This window comes from Trifolium pratense, linkage group LG4 (genome assembly GCF_020283565.1).
Source record: "Trifolium pratense cultivar HEN17-A07 linkage group LG4, ARS_RC_1.1, whole genome shotgun sequence".
Lineage (NCBI taxonomy): Eukaryota > Viridiplantae > Streptophyta > Magnoliopsida > Fabales > Fabaceae > Trifolium > Trifolium pratense.
In genome coordinates this window covers 30,466,406-30,488,920 of record NC_060062.1, presented here as the reverse complement: position 1 = coordinate 30,488,920, position 22,515 = coordinate 30,466,406, and the positions used below count along the sequence as shown (strand labels likewise).

General features: G+C 34.4%; 2 pseudogenes; both read left to right on the top strand.

Moving 5' to 3' along the window:
* Positions 1–3,687: 3,687 nt before the first annotated feature.
* On the top strand, positions 3,688–13,839 carry LOC123921218 (annotated as a pseudogene).
* Positions 13,840–15,078: 1,239 nt separating this feature from the next.
* On the top strand, positions 15,079–19,680 carry LOC123921220 (annotated as a pseudogene).
* Positions 19,681–22,515: the final 2,835 nt, after the last annotated feature.

Genomic DNA, 22,515 nt, shown 5'->3' with positions numbered 1-22,515 from the left:
TCAATCTTTATTATTTCTTAATCTGCGTGCAAAACTCTAAAAGGACTAGAATTTTGAGACGGAGGGAATAACATTTAATAATTTAATATATAAATTAAATATAAAAATTAGCGTGTATATAAAATTAAGTCATAATAAGTACCAATTATATATTGATAATAAAAAAATTAAATTGCATACCTTAAAATTATACTCTACATGTGCTATTGACTTGAAATTATAAAAATTGACTTTGAACTAATCCTTGTTCAAAGTTGTTGACAATAAAACAATTCTAGAAAGAAATTGGAAAGTTTTTTTTTTTTTTTATAAAAATAGAAGAAAAAATATTGTAAAAATAGAAATTGTGCATTTTTTAATACATATAAAAAATAACATTTTCAAAGAAACAAATTCAACAACTTAGTGCGTCAAAAAAAAATTCAACAACTTAGTCTAGTGGTAGAATTACATAATAAATGTTATGAGTTCGAGTCTAAATAAGATATAAATATAAAATTTATTTGTAAGTGTTTTTTTTTTGTTTATAAGCAATATTAATTGTTAGTATTACAATGTTATGCTAGTTTCTTCTCTTTTTTCAGGATTTGAACTCTGGACCTCCAGCTCCTTAACTCTTACCTCAGTTAGCTTAACCAGTTGAGCTACACATCTTATCTTGATGGTCTTCTTTGCCATTAACCCACACCCTAAATTTTATGTTGTAAAAAGAAAAGAATGAATTTAAAGAAACTAATCTCCCCATTATACCCTTTCGGATTCAGATTTTGTGCAGTTGGAGAGAGGTGACTATACTATAATTTATCATATCTGCTCCGTTTGATTAAGATCAGACGGTCCAAATTTTTAACCTAATTTTATAGTTAAAAACAATTAAAATATAATCTTAAAATCTGAACCGCATGATTTTGATCGGACGGTCACACAATCCAATTCCCTTCCAATATGCTATACTCACTCCGATGAAATCCATTTCCATACCCATACCTAGGGGTGGACAAAACCCGAAGGCCCAGCCCAAACCGCCAAAAACCGCTAAAAAAAACCGAACCGGGTCGGGTTTAATCTGACCCGCGGTTTGACGGGTGCAAATAGCGGTTTCATGTGGTCTTAGGTGGTCGGTTTCGGTTCAGTAGAATCGATCCACGGGTACCCGAACCAAACCGAAATAAATTAATATTTTATTATATTAGAGCAAAACGACTGCGTATAAACTCATTCTCATGGTATTTTCTAGGGTTTTCACTTGCTCTTCTCTCACTCTCATTCTAACAGCCGCCGTCACACTCCCTTCCCTAATCTCATGGCGTTTTCTCCGCCTTCATGGTCGATCCTCTGTCTTCCTCGCCTCATCACAACCCACAAACATTAATCAACCAATTTTCACCTATTTTTCGTTTTTCTTCAGCGTACTTTTCACCATCGATTTTCTTCACCTCTTTGTCCATTCATCATTTCTTCTGTCTTTCTTCTCTCTTTGTTCGTTCACCATCTGTTCAAGAAAACAAAGATAATGTTTCAAACTCCAATCCTTTTTTTCTTCTGTCTTTGTCTATAATTTTATTTTTATTTTTCTATATATTTTGCTTTTTTCTAATTTTAGGGTTTTTGGATTAGGGTCTGTTTCTAATGTTTTTATGTTTCTATTTCACTAATATGTTTGTTTATTTTGAGTAGGGATTGAGAATTTCGAAAAATCAAGTTGTGGTGAAAGTTGATACGTGAGAGGTAATAATAATGTTTCTCTGTTTGGTCTGTTTATTGCGTTTTTTTAATCTCATTCCAGCTTTAAATGGTTTACAAATCTTATTTGTATTTGACTAACATTTTGATTTATCCTTTTTAATGTTCAGATCTACACAAATTATAATCTCGGTGTTGTGTAAAAATGTAATCTTAGTGTTGACATAAATTATATGATACGGCAGTGCTATGTTATTTGACAGTTTGTTGTTGTGTTCATAATATTGTAACCAAGCAGCAATAGATTAAATTAAGGGTAGTAATCATGATATTTTAAATGTTGGATATATGTGAACTTGCATATTGCGATAGGTAGTCATATTTTTTTAAACTCCTATGATTTATTTTATCATTTTGTTAACTATGTATATCTTAACCATTGTTTCTCTTTTGCAGAAGCAACAAGATCTCTATACTTCTCAAGTTCTTGTGCTAGTCTCAAATCTCATTTCATTGTGTATTTACTACTTGGTGTTTATGTTAAATTAAAGTTAGGTTGATGTTTTTTTGATGTTGTGTTGTAATTATTTTGATTTGGTCCTTTAATTTGTGTAATTTATTTTTGTTGGAAAGGTTGCATCTACAGATTTATTGTTGTGAAGTGTTATGTTGAATTTATCCTTACTAAAATTCTGGATGTAACTAAGCATCAGAAGAAGAATAAACAAACTATTGAATTTAAAGATAAAGAAAAATTAAATTAACATTGTTTCAGTTTTTTAATACAAATTCTTATAAAATTGAAATTTATCATTTTATATTCAAAGCCCATTAAAAAAGATACACAATAGCCCAAAAGAAAGAGTTGATAAAGTTTTAAAATAATTCATTAGCAAAAAAATTAGAAATAGCGCAAAAAATATTTTTTTTTTGACATGGCAAAAAAACAGTTATTGGGCCTGAAAATGGACAGTCCAGTAACCCGAGTTACCCATCCGTAATCACCTGCAACCCATGTTAATCCGACCCGCCCAAACCGCATATCAGTTTAGGGTCGGTATGGTCTATATAAGTCAAACCGTGGATTGGGCCGGTTTGAGGTTTTGGGCCCATACCGACCCAAACCGGCCCGTTGTCCACCCCTACCCATACCGGATCAATATTGTCGGACGTTTGCGCGGGAAAGGCACCTGCCTTTAGGTCAACTATGTCCATCAGATCAGTCTAATGGTTCAGATTAAGTCATGTGTATAACTTTTTTTTATTTTTTTTTATTTTTTTTTATTTTTTAATAACGTGATACTGTATCACACTAGCACGAACAAGTTCAAACTGAAGTCTCTCACGTCTGCTTCTTCTTCCAATCTGTCGCCCCGACGTTGATCTGCGCTCTACCTTGCCGCACCGTTTTCGACCATCGCCGATCCGCCACCACATGCCGGTAATCATCAGCAAGAAGAAATCTGTTTTTAACTCTAAATCAGCACTAATTGCATCAAATGAAAATCAAAATCAGATATTCAATTCAATCCATGTCAAACTCTAAATCAAATTTTATTTTTCTTCTGGAAATAACACAGCAAAAGACTGGTTCAAAAAAATAACACAGCAAAAGAGAAGATTTTGTTGCAAAGCTTGTTTTAATTTTTGTTTGATTGTGCGCGGCAGCGGAGAAGGGACGGCGACTGTGGATGGTGGACGACGTACGACGTACGACGGATAACAGTGAATGGCGATGGACTGTGGACTAGGTACGACGGATAATAGTGGGTGGCGGTGGGTGATCCGGTAGATAACGGTGGACGGCGATGGATTTTCAAGTGTTGCACTGATATATGAGTTTTTTAATTAAAAATAAAATGTTTAACACGTGGCAAGATCTGGTGCATCTAATTAATCAAATGGTTGAGATTATTTGGAAGTTATGTAACTTCCCTACCAAAAAGTTAGAGAAAATTGATCCTACCCATACCCATAGTCATACTCATACCCATCTATGAAGAATATATAAGATTTCTTGTAGCACAATTCAGTCTTTGAGAATTATAACAGAACAATTTCCACACTTCCACTCACTCCCTCTAACTGTTTCTCACTTTCGCTATTTCCAATTCCTTACTCGCAAAGTTTCTTCTTCAAAATTTCAACATCTCTCTCTCTTTCTTGAGCTCTGTTTCGATCGTCATGGCGAATGCTAACGCCCCTAACTCCAAGGACGAGACCTCAACGGTTAGTGTTTTCAATTTTCAACGCTCGTTTAATTTCTCATTTCCAGTCTAAATATGAAACCCTAATTTCTGTTATAACATAACGGTTGTGCATTCTGTTCTTGTTTGCTGTTTCCATTCAATTGTATATGTGTGTTGAATGTTACTTATTGTGTTTTTACTAAATATTCATTATTAATCTACGAGGCGTTGGTTAGACACGAAAACCGAATACGACACCGACATTGATACTAGATGCTTGACTTATGAAAGTGAATGAATGTAACCACATGTGTTCGTATGAGTGTTTGGTTAAGCAGCCAGTTTGACACGAGAAACGATTTGAAAATGTCAATAGTACATTTGTTATTAACTATTGAGCGTTGAGAATTGTCATGAATGGATAGTGAAGTTTACTTGACTTAGGGGCCTGTTTAGGTAAACAACTTATGCTGCAGCTTATAGCACAAGGGCTTATCATGATAAGCTCTTGTGTATAAGCATGCATAAGTTATTTTTATAGCAAAAGATGATAAGCGCTTATGTATAAGCATGCATAAGTTATTTTTATAGCAAAAGATAACATAAAGATAAATTGTTTTTATAGATGCTACTAGCTGTTTTCGTAAGCTATATTGGAGAACTTTTGAAAATTGTCATAAGTTGTTTTCATAAGTTCTCCCAAACAATGTCACAGAGATTATGCCAGTAGATAAGCTCAAATAAGCCAATCCGAACAGGCCCTTAGTAGTGATGATGCAGATTGTATTAGTTTGGAAGTAGAATTGGAATAAAATAAGTAATGTTATGATGAAAGTAAAAAGCTCTGTAGCACCTATGGTTCTGATCGAATGTATGTCCAGTTTCTCTGACATGTGTCAATGTCCGACAACGATACATGTGATTACATTCAATTATGTCATTTTTTCTCAAATTATTACCGCTGTTAGTGTTCGTGTTTGTGTCAATGCTTAGTGCTTCATCATAGGTAAAATGCTACATTTATTTTGAGAAAATTCTTTTGTGTTGTTGTGACACTTAATGGGATGGGACTGGGAGAGTAATATGATTATTTCATTAAGTTGTTCATTTCTTTTGTTAATTTTCTTCAGAGCGTACCTGTGGAAGATGAGCAAATACCATCATGGTTACAATACTATGACACTTTGTTATCAAGAGGAAAACTCAATTCTTTTGAGTCCATGAACTTATCACGGCTTGTGTTAAATTGGAACAAACAGAATCTTTTAGGAAAATGGCTAGCAGAGGATAAACTTGAATGCACTGAAGAGCTTGGTGACTTTTTGAAGGTTCTGTTCTGATACAAATTTAAAATTTATTCTTAGTTTCTTAGGCATTTGAACATAATTATGGTTTAATTATTCTAGAGCTCCAATAACTAACTATTTGGGGATTCTGTAATAGGTTTCTGAATTTAAAAAGTTTGTAATTATGTCATTGAATTTGCTAATAATATGTTATTAGATCCCTAAACCTATTTTTTTTTTTAATGGAATATCTAACCTTTTAAACACTTTGTAATTAAGTCTCTCCTGAACTTTTAAATCATTTTAACTAGGTCCCTAAACTTTTTGGTTTGTCTGCGATCCTTATTTGCTTTGCTACTGAAAATTCTTATCACCATTCATATAAATTTTAAAACAAATTATTGCGAAGTAAAGAAAAACAGTTGCTCTTTCTATATTTGAAAAGAAAGAAACGGGTCATATACAATGCCACTTCCTGGTTGCTGGTTTGGTTTACTCTGGCTGCTAATATAAAGTTCAAATTCTAGGCCCTGTATGGATGAGCTTATATTTAAAATAGCTTTTGAAACCCATATAATCTGTTTTGGCTTATGTTTAAAATAGCTTTTGAGACACACACGCCTTCGCCTTAATCCAACTCTTCCCTAGATGCCGCATTTTGACAAGCGGTCCCTAATAAACCATACTGAAATAATTAGGTTTTTGAGTTATTTATACATGCATGAACTTAGTTTTTCCCTCCCTTTCCCTGTTTATTGGCTTTTTTCTTTTCGTACTTTGATTTCCATGTTTGGAAGGATATGCAAGCACATGCACTCAGAAATGAGAATACACCATTATCTTTGTTATTGGACCTTTCAATTCCCTTTTGGAACACAATATCTGTTCAAATTCATTGTTCTCAATTTAGAAAATAGTACTTCTTCCGATTCACTGTTCGAATTTCAATTCAATAACCATGTTTATATTGTTATATATTTCTTTCCTTTGTCTTTTCAATCATATAAGACACAATATCTGTTCAAATTCATTGTTCTCAATTTAGAAAATAGTACTTCTTCCGATTCACTGTTCGAATTTCAATTCAATAACCATGTTTATATTGTTATATATTTCTTTCCTTTGTCTTTTCAATCATATAAGACAAACATGTAATGCAGAAAGTGGATAAAGACCTAGCATTGAAAATATATACTAAAGCAAGTGCCACACCAAAAGTTATTGCAGCTTTTATTGAGAGGAGGGAATTTCTAAGATTTTGACATACTCAAAGCAGGTAATGAAACATATTTTATTAGGCTTTAGAGAATCATGAAAATAGTGGTAATAGTGGACTGTGAAATGAATGTTCACAGTGATGTTGATGCACTTCCTTTTATATGCTGCCAGGTTGGGTACACTCTTGATTACTTATTCCTTCTGAAAACAATATTGCGAACGGATGCCCAGGTTAGTGTACTTAGATTTGAAATGATCAAGCCTTGTCTTATGTGAAATACTTTCTTGGTACACTTATGTCTGTTTTGATCATTGTGGTGTCTTTATAAAATCATAGCACCTCATGCATGATAATTAAATGCGTCCAAATGGAATGGAAAATATCAAAACATCATAAAATAATTTCAATGCTTATGATGTTTATCTTTCTAGAATATTTGTTATCTTGCTTGAAATTTTTTATTTATTCATTTACTCAGAACGTGTTCCATGGCAGGGTGCTCTAGATTTTGCTCTGTTGATGTTGCGAATGGAGGGGGGTTGCCCTGTTGACTACAACACAATAACCGATCTGTTTCTTCAGGTTTACTTAGTTTTATTCTTTGCTTTATTGATGTTGGGCTCAGTGTGTTCCCATATCAAGTGTGTAACTTGTAATTTGAGCTGATTTAAAGAAGGAAGTATCATGTACATAATTTCGGTCTCCATTGCATTCTTGATCAGTTTCCTTTAGAGAACCAATATTATACTTAATTAATTGAGCAGTTTCCTTTATAAAACCATTAATGTAATGTTTTAAGTGGAAAAATGAGTAATGTTTCTTTTGCAGTTCAGCAAATTTATTTTCTACTTAATTGCATTGGCACTAATGGTTTTTACTTGTCTCGTGTGTGTTTTCCTTTAATTTTGTTTGTAATTTATGTGCTGGAAACATCAAGTCGTCAACCCTTGTTTTTGTTCATATGTTTCTTCTGTTACTTTCTAGATGAATTTGATACGCGAGGTAACTGCCTTTTTGTTGGATGTTCTGAAGCCAGACCTACCTGAACATGGACATCTTCAAACAAAGGTTCCTTTATTTTCTTTGATTTGCTCTTTTATCTACGATCTTGATGGTGTCATACAACATTTTTGTGCTTTTATGTAAAAAAAAACTTTAATGATATTTAGGTGCTGGAAATCAATCTCAAGTCCTTTCCAAATGTTGCTGATGCTATATTGGCTAAAGGCATGTTTAGTCATTATGATCGTCCACATATTGCTAAACTTTGTGAAAAGGCTGGCCTTTTCATCAGGGCTCTTCAGGTTCTTGGCTTTTCATTCCAATGACTGACTGTAATTTGACTGATATCAAACGTGTCATTGTGAATACAGATGCCATTGAACCAGAGGTTTGGATTTCTATTTTGTTAGAGTGACTGGATCTATTTTTTATTTATTTATATATTATCTTCTTATTGTGAAGTGATTTTCAGGCTCTTGTTAAGTTCTTTGAAACCCTTCCCCGAGAATCGGCTCTGGAGTGTATGGAACATCTTTTACTTGTCAACCTTAAGGGAAATCTTCAAATAATTGTGCAGGTATTGTATTAGGGCTCCTATGTTGTTTCAGGAAGACTTTTTTTCAATTAAATTATTTTTATTAAGGCTCATTCTTGTTTCTACAAGACTTTCCTTTTTCAATTAAATTATTTTGTAATTGTAGTCTCTGTATAAAATAATGTTAATAGTACATACTTTGCAGACTGCTAAGAAATATTCTAAACATCTGGGTGTTGATGCATGCATCAAACTCTTTGAGAAAATCAAGTCTGATGAAGGACTATACTCTTTCTTGGGTGCATATTTGAGTTCTAGGTATTTCTCAATGCAGAACGAACATGACATTGGTTCTCTGGACAGACTATTTTTACTTTCGGTAGTTACTTTAATAATTTTGGCTTTTGATTCTGTATTCTACAGTAAGGATCCTGTTATTCACTTCAAGTATATTGAAGTAGCTGTTAAAACTGGACACATTAAGGAGGTAGAGCGCGTGACTCGGGAATCAAACTATTATGATGCTGAGAAGACAATGAACTTTCTAATGAAGACCATCCTTCCAAATGCACGGCCATTGATTAATGTGTGTGATCGTTTTGGTTTTGTTACTCATCTCACACATTATCTCTATACTAAAAACATGCTTCATCAAGTTGAAGAGTATGTTCAAAAGGTAATTTTTTGTGATTGTATTTAATTTTGAATCTTTCTATGCTAATCTTAACGCGAGTTTCTAAATTTATATTTCTTACCTGTAGGTCAATCCTCGAAATGCTCCTGCAGTTGTAGGACAGTTGTTAGACGATGGATGCCCTGATGATTTCATTAAAGGTCTTATACTTTCAATTCGTTCTCCTTTCCCAGTTGAGCCTTTAGTTGAAGAATGTGTGAAGAGGTATTCTAGTTTTCTCTCTGACCTGCATCTCCACATTACCATATTATTTTCTCATTTTAGTTTCTCTGCGCAGGAATCGTCTTCGTTTGATTACTCAGATCTTGGAGAATCTTGTGAGTGAGGGGAGCCGAGATGTACATGTGCATAATGCTCTTGGTAAAATCATCATTGACAACAATAACTATCCCAAACATTTTCTCACAACCAAACCTATATTATGATTCTCGTGTTCTTGGTAAATATTGTGAGAAAAGGGACCCTAAGCTTGCCGTTGTTGCTTACCAAAGGGGGAAATGTGATTATGAGCTTGTTGATATTACCAATAAAAATTCGTTGTTCAAACACCAAGCCAGGTGTGTGTGTGTGTGTGTGTGTACAGTTCTTCATTAAGAATGTGTCATTGTATTTCTAAATTCTAGCCTGGGACACTTGTGTTATTTTATTATGTTTTTGTCAGATATGTTATGGAAAGGATGGATGGATGCCTCTGGAGAAAGGTTCCAAATCCTGGGAATGCGTATAGAAGGAAGTTGATTGATCAAGTGGTGTCCACTGATTTGCCTAAATGCAAAAGTCCTGACCAGGTTTCAGCTGCAGTGGAAGCTTTTATGAGTGCCAATCTTACCCATGAAGTGATTGAGATTCTCGACGAGATGGTGCTACAAAATTATGCTTTTAGAGGAAACTTCGATCTGAAAACCTTACCGATCCTTGCTGCAATAAAGGCAGATCCTTTAAGAGTCATGGATTACATAAATAGGCTGGACAACTTTGATGGCCTAGCTGTCGGGAAGGCTGCAGTGAAAGCACACTTATATGAAGAAGCTTTTGCCAGTTTCAAGAAATTTAATCTGAATGTTCAGGCTGTTATGTCCTGCTAGATAACCTTCAGAACATTGATCGTGCTATGGAGTTCGCATTCTGTGTTGAACAAGATTCTGTATGGAGCCAAGTGGCTAAGGCGAAACTCAGAAAAGGCTTAGTAAGTGATGCAATTGAGTTGTTCATCCGTGCAAATGATGCCACTCACTACTTAGAGGTCATTAAGGTTGCTGAAGATGCAAATAAATACCATGACCTAGTAAAGTATCTTCATGGTTAGGAAGAAGACCCAAAATCCCAAGGTGGACAGTGAGCTCATTTATGCTTATGCAAAGGTTGGCCAGTTTGGAGAAATTGAAAAGTTTATATTGATTCCAAATGTTTCTAATTTACCAAATATTGGAGACCGCTTGTATGATGAGGCACTCTACGAGGCTGCAAAAATTATCTTTGCTTTTATTCCTGACTGGGCTAAGTTAGCAGTGACATTGACAAAGCTTCGACAATTCCAAGATGCTGTTGATGCTGCTAGGAAAGCAAACTGTTTGAAAACATGGAAGGATGTTTGTTTTGCCTGCATTGATGCTGGTGAATCCCCCTTAGCTCAGATTTGTGGTCTCAATGTTATTGTTCAGGTAACACTATCTCTAGCTTACATTTTTATTTATTTTTTCTCGACAGTAATCCTGTCCTCCTGCCTCAAATTTTCAATATACAGATTTTCCGCTCATATTGCAAATTTAAAATTCATTGCATGGAAGTTAATGAAATGTGTTATTGTGAAGTGTAGAAAAGGTAGTGATTATTTGTAAATGCAATAAGTAGAAGATAAACTGTCGATTATTTTGTCATTTTCTGTTTTTACGGCTAATCGCTCTTCATTTTTATGAAGGTTGACGATCTGGAAGAAGTTAGTAAGTATTATCAGAACAGAGGACGCTTCAACGAACTTATCTCTCTAATGGAGAAAGGGCTAGAACTGGAGCGTGCCCATAATGGCATCTTTACTGAGTTGGGAATTCTTTATGCAAGATATCATCCTGAGAAGTTAATGGATCACGTTAAGTTGTTCCCAACTCGGCTCAACATTCCCAAACTTATTCTGATGTGTGATAGACAACGACTCTGGAAGGGACTTACATACCTATACATACAATGTGATCGGTTTAATAATGCTGCAACCACTGTAATGAATCACTCTCCAGAAGCATGGGACCACATGCAATTCAAATTTATTATAGCTAATGTTTCCAGTGTCGAACTATATTATATGGCTGTGCACTTCTACTTGCAAGAACATCCAAATATTATAAATGGTCTTCTTGAAGTTCTTGCCTGTCGTGTGGACCATGCCCGTGTTGTAGATATAATGCGGAAGGTCTATATTTTTCGTACTCTGTTGCCTAATTTATGTAATTTTAATCTTATTTGGTGAGGTTAATAATTGTTTATAAGTGCTTCATGCAATAATTATACTTGTTGCTCGAATTTTCTGATTTTTAGGAAGGCCATATCCGATTGATAAAGCCATACATGGTTGCAGTTCAAAGCCGAAATATGTTTGCGATTAATGAAGCTTTGAATGAACTTTACGTTGAGGAGGAGGACTATGATAGACTTCGTGAATCAATAGATCTCTATGACAACTTCAATGAGATAGGTCTTGCACAGAAGGTGAATTTTCTTTATCTTATTTGACCAAATTGTGATCGATCTACATCCTTTTCGCTAACTTCAAAGTTTTGAATGATAATTGATTGGCTTAAAAAATACACATGAGCAGATTGAGAAGCACGAGCTTCTTGAGATGAGACGTATTGCTGCTTATATTTACAAAAAAGCTGGAAGATGGAAGCAATCCATTGATTTGTTAAAGAAAGACAAACTTTACAAGGACTGTATGGAAACTTGCCATCAATCTGGTGACCAGGAACTCTCAGAGGATTTGTTTGTTTATTTTATTGAGCAGGTGTGCATTTTATTTACCCTTCTATGAAAAGTATTCATATATTAGATTCTTGTCAGATTAGTCCTTTTTCACCTTCTGCAGTTTGACATCTTCATCATTATGAATTATGTTGATTTTTTCTACACCTCACTATTGCTTACATGGTCATGCTTGCTTTCTGTCATTTGTTTCAGGGGAAGAAAGAGTGTTTTGCATCGTGCCTCTTCGCTTGTTATGATCTAATACGGCCTGATGTTGTACTAGAGCTAGCTTGGACAAACAATATGATTGATTTTTCCTTCCCTTATCTATTACAGGTATATTTTTCAATAGGGTTTCTTTCATTACATTTATTATTATGGACAAACTTTTTTCCTTTTGTTAATGATCATTTTTAATTTTTCCCCTAGTCTATTCGGGAGTATACGAGTAAGGTGGATGAACTTATCAAGGACAAAATGGAAGCAGAAAATGAGAAGAAACTTAGAGAAAAGGAGCTGAAGGACCTTATTGCTAAACAGGTATTTTTTTCTTCTTATTTTATTATTTCTTTTATAAAGAAAAGTAAAATTTTATCTTTTATTTGACTATTCAAGTAACTCCACGAATATTTTCAATGATCTTTACAATAATATGTATCCTCAGTTTCTACCTATTCAAGTAGAAAAAAGTTTCTTGGTATAAAGAATTCATTCTATATTGTTTTGGTATTGCATAATGTGGTGGTTCACTGCGGACTAGAGGTGTCAATTGGATGCCACAAACATTCAATTTAAACTAGAATCCTAATTCCAAAATTTCTTCCCCCTTGCATTGTATCTCTCGCAGATTCCACCAGAGTCAACAATTTCAGTCCGAATTCAAAGCAAGTTCAGATTGTTCTTTCAGAGCATTGGACATGTCGTTTCAAATATTTTTCACCGTGGGCGTTCAGATCATTTTGTTCAGCACTACAGCATTGTTCTTCACCAGGGCTGCAACTGTGGTCTTCAATGTGGGCGTTCAGATTGTTCTGTTCAGAACTACATCCTCCGCAGGGAATACAAGGTTGCACACCAATCCTTTTCTCAGCAGGTACATGGAAATAACTATTTCAATTTTCCTTTCTTTTTCTTTTGATTGTTTTTTAACGTTCTTCTACAGGATGTATGGTTGTTTCTTAACTGTATTCTGGATTATTCCAAATCCAGAATTTGTATGCTTTATCTTAGAAATTTGAAATGTTTTATATAGTACTTATTATTGAGTACTATATTGTTTTATATGCAGCAGTTCTGATGTTCAACCATATTAGTTACTGCACATCCACAAGAAGCAATTCAGATTGCTATTGGCTTGCCGCATGGTTGAGTTCACGTTATTCTGAAAGTTTCCATCTGGTTTGCTTCTTGTGACATGTGTGTATGTGATGAGATTAATTTATGTTTATTTCCTTGACATGACACAATGGTAGAAAAGTCAAAAAAATGTATGCGTAACATTGAAATGTTTTGTAGAAGTTCAATCTAGTTACTGACTTGAAATTCATGTTTATGGTTTATTTTTTCCTTTGTTATTGTTTTACTGCTCTTCTATTTGTAGATTACGCCTTGGCTGGCTGGACCCAGAGAACTAGTGACGGAAGACTTTCCATAATTGGATTAAGAATCGGTAAACCTCAACTCTACTATTTAGCTTCGGTTTTAGACTAATTATGTGTCTATATTACTGAATGTGTAATACTAATAGGATCAATAATAGGATTGAACCTTTTTTTTATACTACTAGTATTTCTTTACAGAAATTTAACCTGAACTCTTTCAATATAACAGGACCAAAAATGTAATAGAAGCATAAGGAATATACAATACTTATCCAACCATTTTCTTTTGTTAGATCATTCCATTCCATTAGTATCTGAAATTACATAATACTTATGGCTTTCGCCTACCACGGATTTAGCTTTTCTTTTATATATAATGGTTCAATATTTCAGATGGAAGTGGGTAGAATGGATGAATCAGAACCTGTTACTGAAGCTCATCAATTGCAGGAATTGTGTACATGAAGGTAATTTGTGGTAATAGTGTTGATTTAGTTGATGGAAAAATACCTTTGCAATTGTTGGCTCCTGTTTTGTCAGGTTTAAATTTTGATATTGGATTCAGAATTGAATTTCACAGAATATGATTGATATATAGTTTGTCTGGAATATGTTTCATTCATTAAGTAAATTTGGATGTATTGAAAGTTTTAATGTGTATGGCAGCAGTTAACAGAGCCCTATGTTCTTTTAGTTAATGTTTGGACTTTGGATTGACGCTGAGTTTGATAAAATTGCGTTGTTACTTGAGAGTGTAGTTTTTGCCAAAACCAAAACAATATATTGTAATTTTATCAAACTTATCACAACTAATTCAAACATACACTTCGATTTATTTTTTTAATCAATCAGGTAAGAATCCAGATTGCGACAAAAAATTGAGAACCAAGGTACACATATAAATTCCAATCAATTAATATACGTTTAGACACTATTGGTGAGACTTGATCAACATTGTATACTTCTTATATGAAGAAAATATGGGTGTGAAAAAATTGACTTATTTGTACTTATATCATATACATCATCTATGTAAATTTTTTCACAAATCTAAAATCCTTTAATGTTATCGAGACCGACCAAAATTAATGGTTTATACGTTTTTATTGAATATTAACATTGTTAATCTTGATGACTCTGATTAACATATTAAATGATTTTAAATTTATGAAAACATTTGATTAAAACGACCGAAAATGAAAACATAACTGCTATTGAAGTAACACTAATCATTCACGGTTTTAATGTAAAGAAGAATAGAAGCATGAATTTTTACTTCTAAAGAGTATATATGTTGTCTTAGGATTTTTAATAATTTTTTTTATTATAAGTATCCGACTGACTGACCCGCATAATCTGGTTCGTGGTTAGCTCTGACATCAAGTGGTTCAGTCCCCTTCCAATTGCAGTTGCGGGATCGAACCATGATCATGATATTGATAGTGTTAAAAGTAACAAATAACAGTTAGGTTTCAATAATATTATAATAACATTATAATTCAAAAGGGTTACAAGACAATATATAATACTACCTAATGACTATACTACTAACAAAAAAACCCAATAATATAAGTCCATTAATACTATTATCCAATGGAAAAAGCTTACATGTGGCCAAGGCAGATGTTAATAATCTAAATAAAGTAATGTTTTATTGAAATCCATTTGGTTTAATTTTTTAATTTTTTTTATAAGTTAAATGCACAAACTTAATATTACTATTTTTATATTCTTAACATCCTAAGGAGACATATTAGCATTAGGCTTATCTAATACTTCCTCCATCCCAATTTGATTGATACAATTGACTGTCAATCCAATTGGGACGGAGGAAGTAGATAGCTTTCAGCGTGTTGTCGGTATGAAAATTTTACATTGTCAACCATTAATCATCGTTTGACTTTCAGGGCAGAATATATAAAACCTTGGCATCATCATCAACTATAAGAGACTTTAATGATATTGCTCTGAAATATGAATGCTTTTATGATATCCGTTGACCCATCTACTTGCTAATTTGACACGCAACCTTTGTAATCACTATTGGCCTGTTTGCTTAAGCATTCACCACTCTCCAAATCCTTCTTTTAAACTCTTTCAGAAAAATGGTCGATGCCATACTTGGAGTTGTGTTCCACAATTTAACATCTCTTCTTCAAAATGAATTTTCCACCATTTCTGTAATCAAATCAAAGGCTGAAAAGCTTTCAAACACATTAGATTTAATCAAGGCAGTTCTTCAAGATGCTGAGCACAAACAATTCACAGATCACTCTGTAAATGTATGGCTTCAACAACTCAAAGACGCAGTCTATGTGCTCGATGATATTCTTGATGAATGTTCCATTCAATCCGGTCGACTTAAGGGCTTATCCTCTTTTACACCAAAGAATATCATTTTCCGCCGTAGCATTGGAAACAGGTTGAAAGAAATCACTAGCAGATTTGATAATATTGCTGACAGGAAGAACGGATTTTTTCTACAAGAGGGTGTTACAGTTAAGGAAAGGGGGATTGAAGTGGCTGAATGGCGTCAAACCAGCTCAATTATTTCTGAACCCAAAGTGTACGGACGGGAAGATGATAAAGAGAAGATTGTTGAGTTTCTTCTCACCCAAGCAAGGGACTGTGAATTCTCTTCTGTCTATCCTATAATTGGGTTAGGTGGTGTTGGAAAAACAACTCTTGCTCAATTGGTCTACAATGATGTTAGGGTGAGTAGTAATTTTCATACAAAAATTTGGGTTTGCGTTTCTGAGAATTTCTCTGTCAAGAGGATTTTGTGTTCCATTATAGAATCTATCACAAGAGAAAAGTGTGATGCCTTAGATTTAGACGTAATACAAAGAAAAGCACAAGAATTGTTACAAGGTAAACGGTATTTGCTTGTTTTAGATGATGTGTGGAATAGAAATCAACAATTTATATTAGGACTAAGCCAAGACAAATGGAACAAGTTGAAATCTGTGTTATCATGTGGATCCAAAGGTTCTTCCGTTTTAGTTTCCACTCGTGATAAGGATGTTGCATCAATCTTGGGAACATGCCAAACTCATCATTTATCTGGCCTCTCTGAAAATGAATGTTGGTTGTTATTTAAACAATATGCATTTGGACATGACAATGAAGAACGGGAAGAGCTTGTAGCAATAGGAAAGGAGATAGTAAAGAAGTGTGGGGGATTGCCTCTTGCTGCACAAGCATTGGGAGGTCTAATGCGCTCAAGGAGTGGAGAAAAGGAATGGCTTGACATTAAAGAGAGTAAACTTTGGTCTTTATCGGATGAGAATTCTATTTTGCCTGCCTTGAGGTTGAGTTACTTTCATTTAACGTCAACCTTAAAACAATGTTTCTCTTTTTGTGCCATATTTCCCAAAGATACGGAAATCCTAAAGGAAGATTTGATTCATCTATGGATGGCCAATGGATTTATTTCTTCTTCTAAGGGAAATTTGGAGGTGGAAGATATTGGCAATATGATTTGGAATGAACTATGCCAAAAGTCATTTTTCCAAGTCATCAAGATGGGTGATTATTCAAGAGACATTTCTTTCAAGATGCATGATCTTGTACATGATCTTGCTCAATCAGTTGTTGGGTCGGGGTGTATGACTATGGAGAATACAAGCCATGATTTGTCAAGGTCCACACACCATATTAGTGTCCATCATACTTATTTGTCATCGGTCAATGAGGTTGACTTCAACAAATTAGAATCCTTGCGAACATTGTATCAATTAGAGCTTTATGGCACACGATTTTCAGGTTGCTTCCCAGCAGTTCGTTCTTTGCGAGTTTTACGTGTGAGAAATTTCAAGTTATCATCACTCGGGAGTTTAATTCATTTGAGGTATTTGGAGCTTCATAATCTTAAAATAAAAATGCTCCCTAACTCCATTTATAACTTGCATAAATTGGAAATCTTGAAATTAAAACATCTATCAGATCTTCGTTATCTACCAGAACGGTTGACTTGCTTAAAGAATCTCAGACATCTTATCATTGAAGATTGTTTTTCGTTGTCTCGTATGTTCCCTTACATTGGAAAATTATCTTGTCTAAGAACATTAAGTGTATACATTGTCAGATCAAAGACAGGGCACAACTTGGCACAATTACATGATTTAAAGCTAGAAGGAAAGTTGAGCATTGTAGGCCTAGAAAATGTTAGCAGCTTATCTGACGTTCGAGAGGCCAATTTGATGGGTAAAAAAGACCTTCATGAATTATGCCTGTCATGGAGCAACAATGGTAAGACTAAGAAACTTGCTAATTGTGCTAAGGAAGTACTTCATTTGCTTCAACCTCACTCAAATCTCAAGTGTTTGAGAATTCTTCACTATGATGGATTGTATTTCCCAAGTTGGATTCAGATTCATAGTAGTTTAGTTTATCTTGAACTTAGATCCTGCAAGAATTGTGTGCAACTTCCACCACTTCGTAAACTACCATTTCTAAAACAACTCAGTTTAGGCGATATGGATAAGGTGCGGTACATGGATATTGATGAATCTCATGATGGTGCGAGGGTGGGGGTTTTCCCATCTCTGGAAAAACTCTCATTACTAGGTTTACCAAACTTGGAATGCTTATTGGCAATGCAAAAGGGGGGGATGTTCCTTCGTCTTTCAGATTTGACCATTTGTGGTTGCCCTAAACTTGTGTTGCCATGCCTTCCATCCCTTAAAGACCTCACTGTAATTGGATGTAACAATGAATTATTGAGGCCAATCTCTTGTTTCCACGGTCTTACCACCCTTCTCCTTAGTGGCGGAAACAAAATGACATCCTTGCCAGAAGGGATGTTGAGAGGCCTGACTTGTCTCCAAACTCTTATAGTAACTAATTTCCCGAAATTGAAGGAATTACCAAATGAACCCTTAAGCCTAGCTTTAGAACGTCTAGAAATCTCTCGTTGTGGTGACCTTGAGTCTTTGCCGGAGCAAATTTTGGAAGGTCTTCAATCCCTTCGAACAATTGAAATTTCTAGTTGTGGATTGAGATCCTTGCCAGAATGTATTCGAGATCTCGCTTCACTTGAGGTTCTGACTATTTCTGACTGCCCGGCATTAAAGGACGATGTAAGGAACAGGGGAGGACGATGACAAGGTAGCTCACATCCCAAAATTTGGTATTGATTAGAATGAAAAAGCAGACATGTTTGAAGAACATTGAGTCAACTTGTTTATTCTAATATGCTTCCACCACCAATATTGTTCTTCCCTTTGTTTTCTGCTCCTTCTCTTGCCACATTTCCAGCAAATTCGGTAAGGTCTCTATTCCCTCTTTGCCCGTATTTTGATTGTGTTTCTTACAGTTGAGTAACAATCTTGTTTCATGTGTTTGCATGATATGCCACTCTTGGATATTGTTTTTTCACTAGGGTATCACTATCGTTTTAGTTTCTCTGTTGTCTTTTACTGATATATTCAACTTATTTAATTTATCTAATTTTCTTTTTTCTTATCTATTCGATAAGTGAAATTGTTCTAAATATTCCTTTCTGTATGTGGAGTTGAAATTTATTATAATTCATGATAAGAATTAGGATCTGATATAAAACAAAGTCAATAGAATTCTCAATCTCTCAAAACTCTGAAACACTCATTACTTGAATGATTCTTTCTACCTGGAGCAAACTTGATTGATTTACTTCTCTTAACATTGCACAAATGAAGGGTTTATTCGCTGCAATTGCTTGGTTATGCGCGATCTCTGCGGTTTTTATCATCAATAGTGAAAGCACTCACAAATTTGTTACAGAATAATTCCATTCCATTCCATTAGAACCATAAATTTACATATGGCTTTTTGCCTACAATGAATTCTAAACCAATTGAATTTTTGCAAAGAGTGCCTGTTCAGTGTTCAGCATAGTTGAATTTTTGTGCATTTGATAATTTTATTTTATTTTTTTTATTGAGAGAAACTTACATAAGAACATACATAAAATCTGTTACATGAACTTATGACCCTCACATTCGAGACACTGGAATTTTTTCCATATGAATGTATTTGCATTGTCTAAGTTATAAATTATATGATTGTGCAACAGTATATATGATGTGGTGAATATTTTTTGTTTGCAATGTCTATTTAGCTTTTCATTTATGTGTATATCATGATTCAATATTGCAGATGGAAGTGAGTGGAATGAAGGAATGAATCAGAATCTGTTAGTGCAGCTCATGAATATAGATGAAGACAATTTGTGGTAATACCTAGTATTGATAGAAAAATTTCCTCAGAATTGTTACCCCTGTTTTGTCATGAATCAATTTTGAAATTGGATTCGGAATCGAACTTCACAGAATATGACTGATAAATAGTTTGTCTTGAATCGGTTTCATTAAGTAGATTGAAGGTAAATTTGGAAGTATTGAAAGTTTTATTATGTATATGGAAAAAATTAATAGAGCCACTATGTTCTTCTAGTTTTAGTTTTTCCCTACCAATCAATCTGGTTGGAATTGCAGACTTTTAGCAACATTTGAGAACCAATGTATCAAATTCAAATATAATTTGTACATTTACATAATACTTGTCTTCTGTATTTCTAACCGTTGAAAGACAAATAAGAAAATAGAAGAGGCATATGGCGAAAACCGTGTGTTGTAGAGCATCACGGATATTTCATTATATAATATAAGAGCATTAATTACAAAGGAATATTTACTATGGAATATGCTAGCTAAGAATACTCTATAATATATTTACAATAATATTAAATATCAACACTCCCTCTCAAGCTGGAGCATATAAGTCAAATGCACTAAGCTTGTCACATATGTAGTTGATTTTAGGATCTCGCGGTGATTTTGTAAAGACATCTGCCAATTGATATTAAAATTGACAAAACTTGTGACAATGTCGCCTGATTCGATCTTCTCTCTGACAAAATGACAGTCTATCTCAATATGTTTGGTCCTCTCATGAAAAACTGGATTTGAGGCAATGTGCAATGCAGCCTGATTATCACAGATAAGTGTCATTGGTCTGGCATTTTCAATTTGAAGTTCTTTGAGTAACTGCTTCAACCAAATCAGCTCACATGTTACTAGTGTCATGGCTCTATATTCTGCCTCAGCACTTGATCTTGCTACTACATTTTGTTTCTTACTCTTCCAAGATATCAAGTTTCCTCCAACAAGTACACAATACCCAGAAGTGGATCGTCTATCAATGGGTGAACCTGCTCAATCGACATCTGAGTAACCAACTATCTGAGTATGACCTCTATCTTCATAAATGAGACCTTTTCTTGGTGCACCTTTGATGTATTTCAGAATTCGGATTACGGCATCCATGTGTTCTTGGCAAGGAGAATTTAAGAACTGACTTACAACACTAACTGCAAATGAAATGTCTGGACGAGTGACTGTGAGATAATTCAACTTCCCGACTAATCTCTTATATCTCCTTGAATCTGATAGAGGCTCCCCCTGATTAGGTAGAAGCTTGACATTTGGATCCATAGGAGTATCAACAGGCTTTGCATTCAATAAATTTGTTTCTTCAAGAATATCCATAGCCTATTTTCGTTGTGAAATCACAATACCATCCTTAGATTGAGCTACCTCAATGCCCAAAAAATAATGAAGTTTACCAAGGTCTTTAGTCTGAAACTGATTCGAGAGATATTGTTTTAACTGAAGTATTCCCTGTTGATCGCTACCTTTTATCACAATATCATCTACATAAACTATCAGATAAATGCACCCTTGGACAGAGTGACGATAAAAAACAGAGTGGAGGAAATAGTCACAAGAAAGAGGGAGTTTGAATTGTGACCTTTTTTAAAAATTAATCCTGCATTCTACAAAATTGATCTCAAGTGTATACTTGGATAAATGTTAGTGAATTATAGAACAGCTTGGTCTGAGAACGTTCTTTACTATAAAGTAGATTGTTCCGAGAATGTTCTCTACTGCGTGAGAATTCAAATTAAATATAATGAAGTGCTTTGTGTGATGTGTGTTTACAGTAAATAAAAGAGAATAAGGAAGAGAAACAACACACAAACAATTATCCTAGTTCACCCCCTAATAGTATGGGCTACTCCAGTCCTCACGCTCCTGTGAGATTATCCACTATGAGATACTACCGATCTCAAATTACACTTCTTCCTTGATCTAGTCCAAGATCATAATCTTCCAAGCTTCACTCGCTTGATCTACCTAAGTCCTCCAGACTTTATAAGGTGTCACTCAATCAATAGTTACGTATTGACTTGAGCCAATCTTTTACAAATGATGATGGTTTGGATCTAAAGCTTTTACAAAAACTCAAACAATTGAGAAGCTTGTTACAATGGAAAAAACTCTCAGCTCACTCAAATGATATACTGATCCTAGTATTGAGATTACAATGTTTGGAGTGAGAGAGATTTAAATAAAGAGACAAAGAAGTAACCACTTAAAAATGGGTTCTGTTGAAAAATGGTCTCTTGAGTTATTTGCTTTTAGAAACTCAAAGGTTAGTTTGAGAGGCAAATAAAAACACTCAAAACTCAGAAGTATGATGAGAATGTAGATCTTGAGTGTGAGTGATAAAAGAAGAGTTTTATGACTTGTAGACAAAAACAAGTGATTGATGATTTGTAGTTTCAACTCTTGCTCTTCAAAGGCACCAATGTCTTCTATTTATAGTTGAGGTTGTGTCTTCAGTTCCTTGGTCCCAAAGGAAGTCTCTAACGGCTAGTTTCTTCAAATAAGACAGCTCATGATGATATGTTGAAGAGATAAGTGTTGATTGTTCTTTCTCAGAATGTTCTCCAGGCAATTCTTCAACTTTTCAAATAAAAGAGTCAGTATTGACAGCTTGCAGTGAGTTGTAGATAGTTGTCCATTGCTTTTCCACCAAGTATAGCCGTTAAAAATCATTTAAACATGTTTTGGCCAGCTGTAGATGAGTTTGCATCTTCAAATGTAAAGGACAGTCATTCTCAACATCGTTCTCAGAGTGTTCTTCAGACTGGGTAACATATGACTTTGTTCTTTTGGAGCAGATTTGATGCATGACAGAAACCAGCTGTAATATGTAGATGAAGCAGCTGTATTGTCCTTCTTGGAACTCTTCATGATGTACTTTCCAAGTACATCCTTTTTGAACAAAATAAAACACATTGGATATAATATCATTTTGAAAGTACATAACAACTAATAGTGAAAGTCATGTTGTTCCATTCTCATTGGTCCTTGAAAAACCTGTCTAAGCACATTTGAGACAACTTATGTGATCTTGCCTTGAATATTTCTCCTTGTGCACATGCTTGATCGTTAACCATAATCAATGGGGAAAGTCTTCTTTACACAAATATTCCTTGCCTTAAATGATCTTGATATTGTTGAG